General features: G+C 35.7%; 1 long non-coding RNA gene across 1 annotated transcript in view; it reads left to right on the forward strand.

Annotated features, from left to right (window-relative positions):
• Positions 1–15434, forward strand: part of LOC113625496 (uncharacterized) — a 58618-nt gene extending 43184 nt beyond the window's left edge. The window contains exon 4 of the long non-coding RNA XR_003434699.1: positions 15371–15434. This is a non-coding gene — a long non-coding RNA (uncharacterized LOC113625496). The remainder of the gene's footprint in view (positions 1–15370) is intronic.
• Positions 15435–15763: the final 329 nt, after the last annotated feature.

The raw sequence follows: 15763 nt of genomic DNA on the forward strand, positions 1-15763 counted from the left end.
TATTCATCCACTCTCCGCACTGGAGGCTCTGCCCTGAGAATTGTTTTGATTTGTTCTTTTCTCTTTCTTCTCTCTTCTTCCCTCCCACCCTAGGTTTTCTCTCCCACCTCCTCTTCCTCTTATTTACACTGCTTTCATGTGCTTCCTCTCTCTCTCTCTCTCTTTCTCCCTCTCCCTTCTTACCTCCCTTCCTCCCTCCATCCCTCCATTCATCTATCCCTGGTCCCGTCCCAGTCCCCTTCCTTCCTTCTTTCCTTTTTGTCCCGTGTATTATAGCCAATTTATTCTCAACATAATCTGAGATAACTTACTTATCCGGAAAAACATTTTTAAAAGTTAATTTTTTTTTTTTTTTTTCGGTACGCGAGCCTCTCACTGCTGTGGCCTCTCCCGTTGCGGAGCACAGGCTCTGGATGCGCAGGCTCAGTGGCCATGGCTCACGGGCCCAGCCACTCTGCGGCATGTGGGATCTTCCCAGACAGGGGCATGAACCCGTGTCCCCTGCACCGGCAGGCAGACTCTCAACCACTGCGCCACCAGGGAAGCTCTAAAAGTTAATATCTTTAAAACATCATACTTCATAAATTTTATGGTTTTCTCAAGAATATCTTTTTATCTGAAAAGAGTCATAAATAGACGTGGATATTGAAAGCAGGGCCTCCAAATGTGAAGTATTTTTCTTGAAAACCATCTCTAGAACAAATATGTTATATGCATACTACTAATGCATTCACATATAAAGGCTTCAATTGTTTATATAGATTCTTTACCCATTTTATGAGTATGGGGCTCACAGTAAAATCTAAGGTTTTTGTTCTAGTTATATACATTTGAAGGAAATATGGCAGAAACCATACTTCTCTCTCAAGGTAACTATCTGAAATTTGAAGCATGATCAGCATAATTATTTTTATTGTACATATGGTTCATTGATCTGCCACTGTTAAATTCTTAAATCATATGTCAGCAAGGCATTTTCATGCTTATAATAAAAAATACAATAACTATAACAGAAATGTTACCATAAAATGATTGAGGTATTTATTACATTCATGGTCCTCCTTAAAAAAAAAATCTCCAGCTCCCTAATTTTTAAATACAGGCTTTAATATATAAAGAACTTTTCACTATTCTGTTGATATTTTGAATTTTTATTAAATTTTTATTAAAATTTTGTGAATTTTTCTCCTTTCTTATTATGAAGTTTGAAACATGTCCACATATTTTTCCACGTGTTAATAAAAAGTATTTGATTTCTGCCTGATTTCCCACAGCATCATTTGGGAAATAATTTCAGCCCTTTTAATCAAAATATTTAATACAGTCATTTTATTTCATAGGGACTTTCTTCCAAAAGTACAGCTATTTTGTGAATATATTAAGTCTGAAATCATACACATTTCTATGAACGTGCATTCTTAGTCTTAATCAGCAACGCATGTGATTTCTATAAGTAGCATCCATTACATCCCTCCATTATCAAAACATGATGCTCACCAACAGCTGAAGACTCTTCTTGTATGTCTTTTTCTCTTGCTGAAAACATTGTTTCCATTCCTTCCTTCTCTCTACCTGGTATTTACCATTTACTATGTTTCTCTTTCTGATGTAGTTATTTGCCCTGACTGATGAGTGAGCAGAATGCTTTCTTTGTGACTCTTCCTTCTCTACCAAAAAATAATTTCAAATATTGAACTTGATTATTCTGTGAATAGACTTTCTTGAATTCCGCTCAATGGATATTATGTGGATACCTATTAGGTCCCTGGTTCTGTATTTGACACGTGTGTTTTTTTAAAAACTTTTTTTTGTTATTTTTATTTTTTACTTTTTAAATTAATTTTATTTAACTATAGTTGTTTTACAATGTTGTATTGGTTTCTGCTGTACAGCAAAGTGAATCAGTTATACATATATATATATATATATATATATATATCCACTCTTTTTTAGATTCTTTTCCCATATAGGTCATTACAGAGTATTGAGTAGAGTTCCCTGTGCTATGCAATAGTTTCTTATTAGTTATCTATTTTATATATAGTAGTGTGTATATGTCAATCCCAATCTCCTAGTTTATCCCTCCCTCCCCGCCGCTTTCCCCTTTGGTAACCATAAGTTTGTTTTCTATATCTATGACTCTATTTCTGTTTTATAAATAAGTTCATTTGTGCCATTTTTTTTAGAGCCCACATATAAGTGATATCATATATAATACTAAATTATCCTCCAAAAGCTTGCACATATGGGGTATGTGTTTGGGGGGAAAGCAAACACATAGACACAGAAATATTACTTCATCTAAAAAATCCTTTTACTGGGCTTCCCTGGTGGCGCAGTGGTTAAGAGTCTGCCTGCCGATGCAGGGGGCACGGGTTCGTGCCCCGATCCGGGAAAATCCCACGTGCCGCGGAGCGGCTGTGCCCGTAAGCCATGGCCGCTGGGCCTGCGCGTCCGGAGCCTGTGCGCCGCAACGGAAGAGGCCACATCAGTGAGAGGCCCAAGTACCGCAAAAAAAAAGAAAAAAAATTTTACTGAGGAACATACATGAAATCCAACATGAGGATATTTCAAACCTCACTGATACCTAAGGAAAAAGACTAAACTAACCTAATGAAAATGAGGAACAAAAGTTCATTGCAAATAGTGAAAAAAATGTTTAACATTTATTGTGAACAGCAAAATTAGAAATTATTGTAAAAAACAATTGAATTCATCCTGCGTTTAACAAAATATGTTATATTTGTATATGTGTTGATTCTTGCATCAGAGTCTGAATCAAGTGGTTATTATCTGTTTGCATTTTCTAAACATTACAGTGTAAAACCATGTTATCAAGTCTTGCATTTAATGTTTGACTTTTTCATCAGAATCATAAAGGGAAGTATTGTTTTCATAAGTAATCAAGAGATACCTCAATTGTCTAAAGAATCATTTTTATCCTTTCCTTTCTTGCATCTACCTGTCATTTTCTCCAACTTTTTTTTTTCTTTCTTTTACTGTGATTTTTAACATTTCTCCAGGATCATTATCATATACTTATTGAAATTCTACTTTTTGGTTTTATTTGCAATTTTACTTTGCAATTGATATACGCTGTATACTTATTGCAAATTCCACAATCATCAAGAAACCGATTCACAAACAGATTGATGTTAAAAGTAAAGAACAGAAACCAGACTTGAGAAAAAGACTTCTTAGAGTGGACTAATTTAATAAGTTTTCATTTAATGATACTTGCTTGTCATGATTCATTTTGCTTCTATACACAGTAAGAACTCAAGTAAGGAATGCTTGTATAATTAGGATGCCTATAGCTAGAGAGAATAAGAAAGTAGTAGAGTGAGGCAAGAGTAGGACAGGACATTCAAGACAGATGTGGCAAAATAAGAAAAGGCACACACAGTGTAACGTGTTTGTAAAGCAAATTATGTAAATGATGTTACATAATGGTTATGTATATAGTAGCAGAGATGAATGTGCAAGGTACTAGGTATGTACTAGAGGCAAGTCTAAAATACTAAAAAGAATGTATTTTATCACAAAGGGGTTGAAAAACTACTGGAAAGATCCCACTTGGGAATGTATTGGTCAGGTTGTGTTTAAGTTAGAGACTTTGCCAGCAACAAGATGAACTGGAGGAAAAGAGACAAGCTAGGAAGTTAAGCAATCATTAAGGAGGGGTGTTTTGTTCGTTGGCATTCCATGACACATAAAATTATCCATCAAAAGCGGTCAGGACAAAGACAAAAAGATTAATGTATTATGCAACAAAGAGGCAAAATAAGCAAAACAATTGACTATATGTCCAAGGTTTTAAAAAAGGCAAATAATAAATTTCTGACTTGGGATATTAAAAGATCACAAAGACAGAGGGTGAAAAATAAATACTGGAATTGAAGGAACAGGCATATGTAGAGGCATATTGTACAGGCATATGTAGAATCTAAAATGCCTTTGCCAAATACAGATGAGACTATACTTCAGGAACATGGGCCATGAGGCTGAAGCACATTTGTGAAAACTGTCCTGGGGATTTGTGTGTTTGCTGGTCTTTGTCTGACAGGTATTATTGGAAATGAAATGAAGGAGAGCAATACTAAATGTGATTTTTAAAAGTGGGTTAAAGTGGATATATGTATAAAACAATAAAAAGTAAATAATAAAATTGTTAGGGAACTGTTGACTGAAACCATCCAGCTTGGCCAGGTCCACTTGCTTGAGTTGCCTCACAACAGGAGGTGTGATAAGGAACATGGTGTTGCCTCCAAAAACTAACTGGAAGAATTCGGGAGGGGCCAAAAGAGAGAGGAGATGACCAACCTCCCAGAGTCTTTCTCTCTGGAATCCATCTTGGCTGAGAGACACGCATGCCACCAGGAAGGACCCTGAGTCATACAATAGGCCAAGCGAGATGACTGGCCAGAGACAACTGGGAAACTAACCCCATTACCATGAAACCTGAGACAGTGAGCCATCTGGCAGAGCAGTTCTCCTGGGTTCCCTTAGCCTACTGCTTTCCACCCAGGCACCCCTTCCCAATAAAGTGTCTTGCTTTGTCAGCTTGTGTGTTAGACAAGAGCCCACTCTCAGGCCCTGGAAGGGGTTCCCCTTCATGCAACAAAAAAATAAAATAAAAATAAAAAATAAAACTTTAGAGAAAGATAATTAGATTTTATATAGAAATTTCAGATGGAGATCTGAAAAGATGGTGATGACCCAAAAATGTTCCCTGCAAAGTATGTCAATCTAAGTTGGATGTAGGGATTGGTTAATACTTAAATGCAAGTATCAGATGAAGCAATGAAAATACATTTCTTAGGGAAATTGTACAGAAAAGAGAGATGGTAGGATTTTAGAGAGAAAAATGAAAGGGATGACAACCAAAGAATGGTGCTAAATAAGGTTCTGGTAAATGATCTAGAAGGAAGGTGTAAAAAGCAGGACTAGGACCAGTAAGATATATTTGGAAAGAATCAAAAGGAGTAAAGAATTCAATAAAAAAAGCTGTGATGAACAACATAAAACACTTTCTCGATTCTCCTGTAAGAAAAAGTTGAGAAGGTATCTAATGGAATGACAAATCATGAGAATAATTGTAACTTCATTGTGAAGATGACGGAAGAGCTCAGAATGAAGTGTGTTAAGAGGTGAGGGTAGATAATAAAATGGCACCTTCTATTTCATGGGAAGCTATAGCAGGGTGCAGAGATAGGGGGCAGTTTGTTGTTTTTCTTGTCAAAAAGGCCTGAGCATCTTTCAAGATTGGCTTAAACAGTGAAACAGCAACAGATCGAATGTGTTGAAAAAGGTCTTAAATGGAATAGATATGGATTGTACTAGGAAAACCAGTGGAGGAGCTGAAAGAAGACAGAGTTCTCAGAACTATGCAGGTGCAAGTATGGTTGTGAGTGTGTGTTTATAGAATTTATTTTTAGTGCAAAAATATTGAAACTGTTGCAGGTCCTGCCCAATAACTTTAGTTTTCTTGAAGAAAGCAAGAGATGGTTACACAGGGAAGTGCTGATATCAGCAGAAGAATGGAGATGTAAAAACATCATTGAAATACACGAAGGGGCAAAATGATTGAGGATTAGAGCCAATTGCCCTACACAGATAAGAAACCATTTATCTGAAGTCATCCAGCAGTACTGGAGTCCCTAATACTTATTAACTTATTGGCCATAGAACTGAAAAAAGCAGACTGTAAGATTGACTAAACTTTAAAAGTTTTTAGGGATATTTTCCCCTTTTTTGTTAACCAAACATATGATATATGCCTAATTTTGGCATATACCAGTTGCAAATAATGAATCCAGTAAAGGACTGCCCTGAGTGGTAAATCAATCCTTGGCTTCATTTTTCTTAGACTCACTTTGCCTTCAGAGCAAGTGCAGGTACTGACACCAGCAGTGAGGACCAGGAAACAGAAGTAAATCCAAGAAAATAGGTCAAATGCAGTTGCTATGCTCTCAGTGGGTACTTCTCTATCAGAAAGCATGCTTCAAATGTGCTATCTAAAAACAGTACAATTATATAGAGTACAGGAACCATCCTGAGGGTGAAAATTCCTGCTGTTTTTTCAGGAAACAGAATAGAAACACAGAAGAATCCAGAAGCAGTTTTCTGAAAATAGTGTCTTCTGAGGACTTGGCCTTTACAGTGAATATCATTTTCTGAACAGAATAGTGCAAATAACCAGGAGGCCCTCATAGTTGATTCCAGGAGTGCAAAAGGAAGATACGAGATTACAGAATCAATGTTGATAAACACAAAAGCTAAAGACAGAACCATCCAACTCATGCCCCTAACCTCTCTCTCCCTCCCTCTCTCTCTCTCCCTCCCTCCCTCACACACACACACACACACACACACACAAGAGGTGCAGTTGGAGAGAATACCCGATTTTTCATATGAGATCATCTTCCACCTATTTGATCAGGGAAGCAGCTATCCCTCTCCATCAATCAGTAGCCTTTGAAATTTTCCTTTCTATGACCATGGGAATAGTTTTCCAAGAAGCTGTATGAGTGTTTTATTTAGAATTACTGGCAGACGCTTCTCAAGAGCAAATAACCACCTGACTCTAATATATGCACACTGTTGACAGAAATGGCAACAATCATGGAAGCCATCAACACCATACGATGACAGTTAATACAAATTACATAGTCCGAAACCTATGTGTTCCCTTCTCCACCACAACGTTCATGCCTGGCAACCCTTTTTATTTATGACACTGCTTTTAACACAGGTTTTCTATCTATCATATCCAGAACAGAACTCTAACACTATGTTCAGCTGCTAAAAATGAGTATGGTTCTACTGGTTATTTCCAGTCAGCGTCTGTTCTGATTGTTTGGTGCCTATAGCATACTGGTACTGTATGTGTTTAGTTTAAATTCCCTATTACCAGTATATGTACTTGCAAGTTCTGTATCTGACTATTTAACCAAACTTGGATCAAAAATATATATATTTTTATTTTATTTTATCTTTATTTTATTTTTTTTTTGCGGTACGCGGGCCTCTCGCTGTTGTGGCCTCTCCCGTTGCAAAGCACAGGCTCCGGACGCGCAGGCTCAGCGGCCACGGCTCACGAGCCTAGCCACTCCACGGCATGTGGGATCTTCCCAGACCGGGGCATGAACCCATGTCCCCTGCATCGGCAGGCAGACTTTCAACCACTGTGCACCAGGGAAGCCCAAATATATATATATATATATATATATATTTTTTTTTTTTTAAATTCCAGAAAGTTCCAAAAAAAGAAAACTTGAATTTGCCAAATGCTGGCAAATATTTACATAACATTTACATTGTATTAGCTAGTATAAGTAATCTAGAGGTGATTTAAAATATATAGGAGGATGTGTGTAAGTTACATGCACATACTACACCATTTCATATAAGTGACTTGAGCATCCTCAGATTTTGGCATAAGCAGGGTATTCGGGAACCAATACCCCAACCGATATCCATGGGCAACTGTACTTAACAGTTTCCTTTCACTCAACTGACCAACTTTTCTAGAATGTACTTTAAAACTTCAATTTATGGTCAACAGATGTTCCTCTGAATATTAATCTTTGTTTTTATTAACAGACTACTATCACCTATGGTTGTTATTTTTCTTATCACTTGACTGTATTATTTTTCTTTCATGCTACCTATAACTTAGGGTATGGAGATGGCATTGGTATCACCCTTGCTTCCAAACACCATTTTCAAAATATTATTTTTCTATCACTTGGTAAAAATGCTGGTTTCTCTAAGTATTGTGTTGTATCTATTGCATTCCCATGGCCTTCATATGAGGACCATTAATTTACCTTCTGTTAACCCCTTATCATCCCTTAACAGCTTAAACTCCTGTATCACATTCCTCTACTGTATTAAAACTCCCATTAACATGTATTATTTAAACATCCATGTGAATGGTCCATCCATCACAATCCTTCCCTTCCACTTTACTTCCACAACCCATATCCAGTCTCAAACTTGAATTTTTCATCATCCAAAGTGAGTCATCTCTTAAATCACAAACTCAAAACAAACTTTTCAATTGCAACCTCTTAACTTGCTTATCCAAGTACCTTCTCTCCATTGCTCTTTTTTTAAATCAGGTTTTCCATCCTCTAACACAATCACACATTATCCATTATCAACTTCATTTATTTCTCTATTTTCTTCAGATCTCACTTTACTGATATACTCTGAATAGGGTGAGTTCTCTGAAAAAATATTACATTTTTATCATCTAAGTTTATATCAGCTCTATTTAAAGGCGACCATCTGTTTTATCCATATGCAAGAAGTAAGGTGCTTCTAAAGAAAACAAAATCACATGAATTGGAATAGAACTATGATTTAAATTGCTCATTATCAGTCTCAATCAGGCCCCTAGCTTTTTGGAAATATTACTATGGTGATAAGTCCAGGAGCATAGAGTAAAATTTTGGATGTCATCTGGTACAAGAATTTTGGTCAAAGTAAGGTCAGATGCTCTAGCGAAGGACTTGACATTCCATATTGGGAGAGTGAAGAGGCTTCATGCACCACTCCAGTGGGAGAAAATCCATAGATCTAAAAACGCTGAGGGTTCTTGCATTGCAGTAGGGAACTTTCTGAGATTGGTTTTCCTTTTCATATTTCCTCTTCATTTTGTCACTTTAACTGACCACATGTGTAATAAGTAGAAAACACTTTCCTCAAATGTCCACATCCTAATCTCTGGAACCTGAGAATACATTACCTCATCTGGCCACAGGGACTGCAGATGAAATTAAGTTATGAACACTGAGGTTGTGAAATTATTTTGCATTACCCAAAGGAGTTAAATCTAGGCAAATGGGTTATTAAATTTGGAGAACATTCTTTGGCTGAGTTCAGAGTCACAGGGAGATGTGACCACTGAAGAATGGCCAGAGGGATGCAATACCATTGAAGATGTAGGAAGAAATGTGGGTGATCTCTAGAATCTAGAAAGGCAAGGGCCCTGGATTCTCCAAAAAGGAACCCAGGTAGGTATGCCAAAACCTTAATTTTAGCCCACTAAGACACTTATCCAACTTTTATAGAACTGTAAGATAATAAATTTGCAGCTTTTTAAGCTACTAAGTAGATGGTAGTTTGGTACAACAGATCTGGAAAACTATTACATATAAAAATGAATTAAGCCCCAAATACTGATTTTTAGGTCTGATTATCAATGTTATGTTGGCTCAATCATTACCACATATCTGACTATAGAATTTTTATGAAGATGCAAGTTAGCCAACCCTCATGGGATACTGATCAGATATAGTATCTAAATCACTTCCACTTCAACTTTGCAATCAAAACTTTACCATGATCCTTGAATGAAAACATACTTTCATTGCTATGGTTTTGTGAAATGTCTTAATATCTGTTAAAGAAATTTAACTACTTATACCTATTATATTGTAATTGACCTAGCTATTTCTGAATTTTTATTCTTCCAAATATATTTTAGGAAAAGTTTATAAAGTTTCTAAGTACATATACAAATGGAATTTTTATTTAATAGGATTGAATTAAAAAATTAATTGGATAAAACAGAATGAGTATACAGGCATACCTCGGAAATAGTGCAGATTTGGTTCTAGACCACTGCAATAAAGCAAATGTGGAAATAAAGCAAGTCATATGAATTTTTTGGTTTCCCAGTGCATATAAAAGTTATGTTTACACTACACTGTGGCCTGTTATGTATGCAATAGCATTGTGTCCAGAAAACAATGTACACGCCTTAATTTAAAAATACAAAACTGACACCAAATGTCAGAGCATTAAAAATGTTTTCTGCTTTATTTCAACCTTCCAAGCCTCATGCTAATTTCTATCATAGCTGACCATATTTTGAACCTAAAGAGGAATTTTTCAAAATAGTATTCCAACTTTGGTAGACTGGCAGAATACAAAGCCACCACAATATCTAATGTTTAAAAATTATATTGTATTGGGTTTTTCATGATAAAGTAAAATAATATTGGATTTTAAATTGATCTTGGAGATGTTATCCTTTTGAACTCTAATTAATTTTAAAGACATTGATTCTGTACCTGGTTTTACAGATACTCTTCAAATAATGACAAATTATCTCTTTCTTCCTCATGCTAAAACCCTTACTATTTTTGTTTTTCTTTCCTTACAGCATTGGCCAGGACCTTTAATATTACAGTATTAGCCACAACCTTTAAGCATTGGTCAGGACCATGTTAAGTAATCATGATAGTGGTAATCTTTACCTCATTCTTAAACTTAAAAAGAATACACTTTAAAGGTCTTGAGATACGGGTACGGTACTAACCTAGATTATCTGTTAGCCCTAAATGTGATCACAAGTGTCCTTATAAAGCTAGAGGGAGCCAGAAGGAGACTCAAGTACAGAAGAGAAGAAGGTGATTAGATGTTGGAAGCTGAGATTAATGAACTATGGAAACCAAGGGTAATCATCATTTAGATCCATCACACCTGTAACCTGCCTTCAATGATCAATCGCACATTATTTTTTACAAATGCTTGCATGTCCTCCAAGTGTCACTTAGCCTAAACAATAAAACATCTGCCTGAGTTGTTTTCCAGGAACTTAGAATCAGCTGTGTTGAGTTTGAGCTTGAGACAATTAAGACTGGTTAAGATCACCGACCGGGGACTTCCCTGGTGGCGCAGTGGTTAAGAACCCACCTGCGAATGCAGGGGACATGTTCGAACCCTGGTCCAGAAAGATCTCACATGCCATGGAGCAACTAAGCCCATGTCCCACAACTACTGAAGCCCAGGCGCCCTATAGCCTTAGAGCCTGTGCTCTGCAGCAAGAGAAGCCACTGCAATGAGAAGCCCGTGCACCACAACTAGAGAAAGCCTGCGTACAGCAACGAACACCAACGCAGCCAAAAATAAATTAAAAAAAAAGAAAAAAAAGACCACCGACCCTCCAATAGGGCATATGTTAGTGGCCACTCAATGACCTTTTGACATCAGAGGGCCAAAAACTCCACCGTCAGAGCATGCTAAAGCTGCCATTTTCTGAGCATGCATCCCATGAAGAAGCCTGTAGCTTAGTTTCTTCGGTGCATAACAATGATTATATCACCCTTTGTCTTGTCGCCAATTACCTTTCCCCATGCTCTCCATGCCTCAGTTTTATTGCATAAATATGGTGAGCCCCTTTTCTTTGGGGAGGCAGATTTGAGACTTGTTCTCCTGTCTCCTGTCTTGGCTGCCTTGTAAATAAAATCTTTCTCTGCTGCAAACCTTGATGTCTCAGCATTTGGCCTGCTGTGCATTAGGCAAACAAACTTGGTTCAGTAACACTATAAAGAAGGAGACAGGGACCACAAGTCAGAGAATACAGTCAGCTAAAATGGAATGAATTATTGCTCAGAGCCTCCAGAAGGAATCAACATGTTGACACTTTGATTTTAGTCCAGGGAAACTAATTTTGAACTTCTGGTCCACCAAAATGTAAGAAAATGAATTTGTGTTTTTTAAAGCTACTACGTTTGTGGTAATTTGTTACAACAGCAATAGGAAATTAATATAGGTACCACTCACTGTAAGGAAACAAAAGACCAAACAAACAAAAAATGGCCAGGCGCAGAACTGTACAAAATTGCAGGTATGTTGTGCCGAAGAGTACAGACTGAAGTCAAGTTAGAGAATCCAAATGGAACAATGAAAAATGGAAATCCAGATTTCCAGTATTTCAGACTGGTGCAAGCTACACAGAGAAAGCATTTGCAGTAGATTGAAATGGGTAAGTCAAAAATAACCCCGGAGCTGAGGGACAGAAAGCCACAGGGGCATAAAATGCCCCTGAGGTTTGTTTTCTCTTAAATCTAGTGCCTTAGTCAGATACATCTGAGAATACTTGTGAAAAGCTAAGTGGAGATCATCATCTGGTTCTTCAGGTTTCAATTAAACTGAACATATTTGTATTTCAAATATATTAAACGTATAATTAAATCATTATAACAATTAAAATATTGAAAAACTAGGTAAAAAGAATACTAATCATTATAAAACAATATTAATTTTAACTATTAGAAGTGGAATATTAAACATAATCTATAGCAATGAAAAAAGGAATTGAAAAACATTAAAGCAACATGAATTTTGAGATGAAAGAATTGGAGGCGTGAAGATAGATCATTAGTCTCCAGCCTTTATCTCTACTCTCTATAGTAAATATGCATAAATTACTCTTCAGGAAAAACAAAAACCAACCAACCAAACAAAAAACGTTGCAATTAATGAGAACTCTCTCCAAGGAATGCCCTGGCTAAGCATTTGGAAACTGACACTTGGACTTCTACTAGGTCCATGAAATCTGAATGCTAATGACTATGCACATGTTTACGTGTGTATGTATGTGTGTATGTTTAACCTGAAGGCTAATTGTCCTCCTCAGCTTCTCAAAGATGAATAAATAAAGCCATTCCAATACCTAGCAGAAACTTTCTACAATTTTTTTTATAAAAAATGATTTCAGCTTATGAGATTTTAAGCTATGATTTTAAAATCAGGTTAGATGTTTAGAATCATGACACTAAATCTGTAAAAGTTTAAACTGATAATTTTCAGGAACAGAACACATAATGTACACATCTAAAATCAAATATTCACATTTGGAAACAGAATTTTTTGTAGTTAGACAATCTTCAGCTGCAGATACAAGCACTTAAATGTTCTAAAGTCTGAGGAAATTGATTATTTTAGCTATCTTACTGAGTGAAAAGTGAAACAATCATAGTCCAACTGATAAAGGAGTAGTCTAAATCAATCTTTAACATGTTCAGAATACACTTCCAAGAAATAATTTCAAACTCCAAAAAGATGAGGTAAAGAGTGGCCTTTTTGAGGTCTCAATTGAATGACCAAGGTGCTCAGTGAGGTCTCTCCTCTCTGGTTGGGTGGGGACCTCAAAGACTCCCAGCATCTCACAACTCCTTGTCATTCACCTCTTGTCTCTGTAGGAAGAAATCTCTCCTCAGCTATGTGTAAGAAGATGATTTTACCTTTTTTTTTTTTTTTTTTAAATTGTTCTTTAGCAGATCTGATTCTTTGGCTTATAGTCTTCATGTTTATGTTTGTTTTTGATGCTTGGTGCCGGAGCATTTAAAAGTCACCTGATTTAAGAGTTTCATTTTGCAGGTGATGTCATTTGTTGCTCAGATAATTTCAGTGACTTCTATAAGGACACTAATCAAAGACCTTAGCCTAAGAGAATCTAAATCTAACTTCAGAGGGAGAGAAAGAAGAAATTACATGATACTCTCTAAAGTAGTAAATAAACTACTACAATTTACTCTAACACAACCAGGGCATTTGGATTTTTTTTTAATGAACACTATGTTCTCTTAAAATCTCAATCATTGATACTTTAATTATAATTATTTAATCCACAAGAGTAAATATAATAAAGTAAATTATAAATACTTTGCATCTCAAGCTGTCTTCAACATTTCAATGTTGTTTGCAGACAGTAAAATAATCATAGAACTCTTAAATTAAAATCTAAGTGTGAAATTTGTCACTCAGTTACACATTGTAAATAGAATTACCAAACTAAATTTTAAGAATTATAGCTAATTATCTTAATCATACTATTTTAATCCTAAGTACAGATATCATCCCTAACCAAAACCATATATTATTAATGTGTGTATGACTTACACCATCATCTCTGTATTTTATTCTAAACCTCTCCAGGGTTAAAAGACCCTGAACCTTAAGGCTATAAATACAACATTCTAGGTAAACTGGAATTGATACAAGTGATTTGAGGTTAACAGCTCGGGTTAGTGAGGCTACTTTTTTTGCCAGATAATGTTCATATCCCTGTGTTCAAGTTGTATCAATACTTAAGTCTTACGTTTGAGCTGGGAGATAAAGATGTCTAAGCCTCTCCCACACATGCACACATACTGAAAAAACTTAATCTTTATCATCTGGGCACATTTTATATTTTCCAGTGTTAGAATTTTAAGTTTCCTATTTGGCTCCAATAAGAGTTTGGTACCATTTCATTAGATTTTACATCTTTACATAATTCTGTGGCAATCCTTTTTTTTAATGATTTGATTGAGCACTATTCCCTCTTTATTTTCCATCAGTATAGATCACAACTCGTACTGGTATTAAAATGTCATCTGGATGATTTCTGGTATTTACCAGGGATTTATCTGGATCTGAAGTTACATATCTGTGTCACTAGAATAAAATATTTTATAAAGCCACTTCCTAAATATGAATTGTTTCTTATTTTGATGAGATTTGTTATCAACCTATTTACATTTCATCTATACTAGTTTCAAGGAGAAAAATGGATATATAGTTAGTTGAATTGTGTCTACACAACTATATGTTCATATATTCCATTATTTTGTCTTAAGAATTTCAAGGTTAACAGTTAAAGGAATGAAACTATAGGAATTAAAGAAAAAATTCTGACAAAGGTTATCCTTTCCAAAAGTTCTCAAAATAGTAATTTATATTAGCATACCAAAAAATATTGTACTCTGGAGATTTAATAACTAATAATCCTTTATCCTCTTACTAGTCACAAAGAGTAGAGAGATAGTGGGTCAGGTTAATAGAAATGTCTGCTTTGCGTTGAGAGGTGAAGGTGGGTGTTGGGCTGGAACCAAGAATTAAACTGACATAAGACAGATTAACAAGAGAAAAGCATACCAATTTAAGTTTTACATGACAGTAGAGCTCTCTTAATGAAGGCTGAAAGAAATGGCAAAAACCTAAATATTTTTAAGCAAAGGTGGAACAGACAGAGACAATTGTAGAAATGTAACTAAACTACGTGGAGCCTAAAGGAAGAGATTAATTATTTTAACAAGTTCTCTGATTTTCTCTCGAGTCTGACTCCCTGATAAAGTTTCTTTTCTCCATCTTTCTCATGGAGTTTTTAATCTCCTCTTTTCAGGAAGAAAAGAGGAGATTAGAATGTTCTTCTAGCATCTGCTATTTCTCAAGTGCCTTTAGCTCAAAATAATCCTTATGCCAAAGTGGCATATTTTTGGGTGGCGTATTCTGCCACCCTTCATAGGCTAATTGGAGAAAGTGGTTCCAAATTTGAGCATCTGAATATACACCTCCATCTTGAAGTTTGGAACAGCCCATCCTAGAAAAATATTGGTGTAAAAGACTAGATACATTTATGCAGGTTTGCCTTCTCACAGTAGTGTGGAGTAGAGGAAAAACAGAAAAGAACTCCTGTGAGTTTGCCATTTTTTCTGAGATTATTCTTTTATCATCCAACTCTCCTTTATTATATCTTATGCAATCAGTGACAACCTATTTTCTGACTTCACTCTAACTTCTTCCTTAGCTTTCCCAAAGCTTCATGTTTCCGCCCCAATGGAGACTGAGGATAGAAACTTGTATGATTGTGGGTAAGTTAATTTATTTTTCTATGCGTCGATTTTTATCTGTAAAGTGAGAAAATTAGTACCTCCCACCTCATAACGTTGGAATAAAAAGTAAATGAAGTAAATTATGTAGAAATTTGAAACACTGAATGAAACAAGGTAAGTACTCAATACATTAGCATTATTACTATTATCATTTCTTACTCTATTTTAACCTTCCAATTAAAAGGATTGAACTCTCTCTATTTGTTAAATTCCATCTAAATAAAAGCAATAAACATATCATATTTTTATATTAGTAAACATGACTTTTAGATGAAAATGGGCTTCAGTAAATGCTTAAGTGCTTAAAC

The sequence above is a fragment of the Aethalodelphis obliquidens genome, unplaced genomic scaffold (assembly GCF_003676395.1).
Source record: "Aethalodelphis obliquidens isolate GAN/ISIS:26980383/991018 unplaced genomic scaffold, ASM367639v1 scaffold15, whole genome shotgun sequence".
NCBI lineage: Eukaryota > Metazoa > Chordata > Mammalia > Artiodactyla > Delphinidae > Aethalodelphis > Aethalodelphis obliquidens.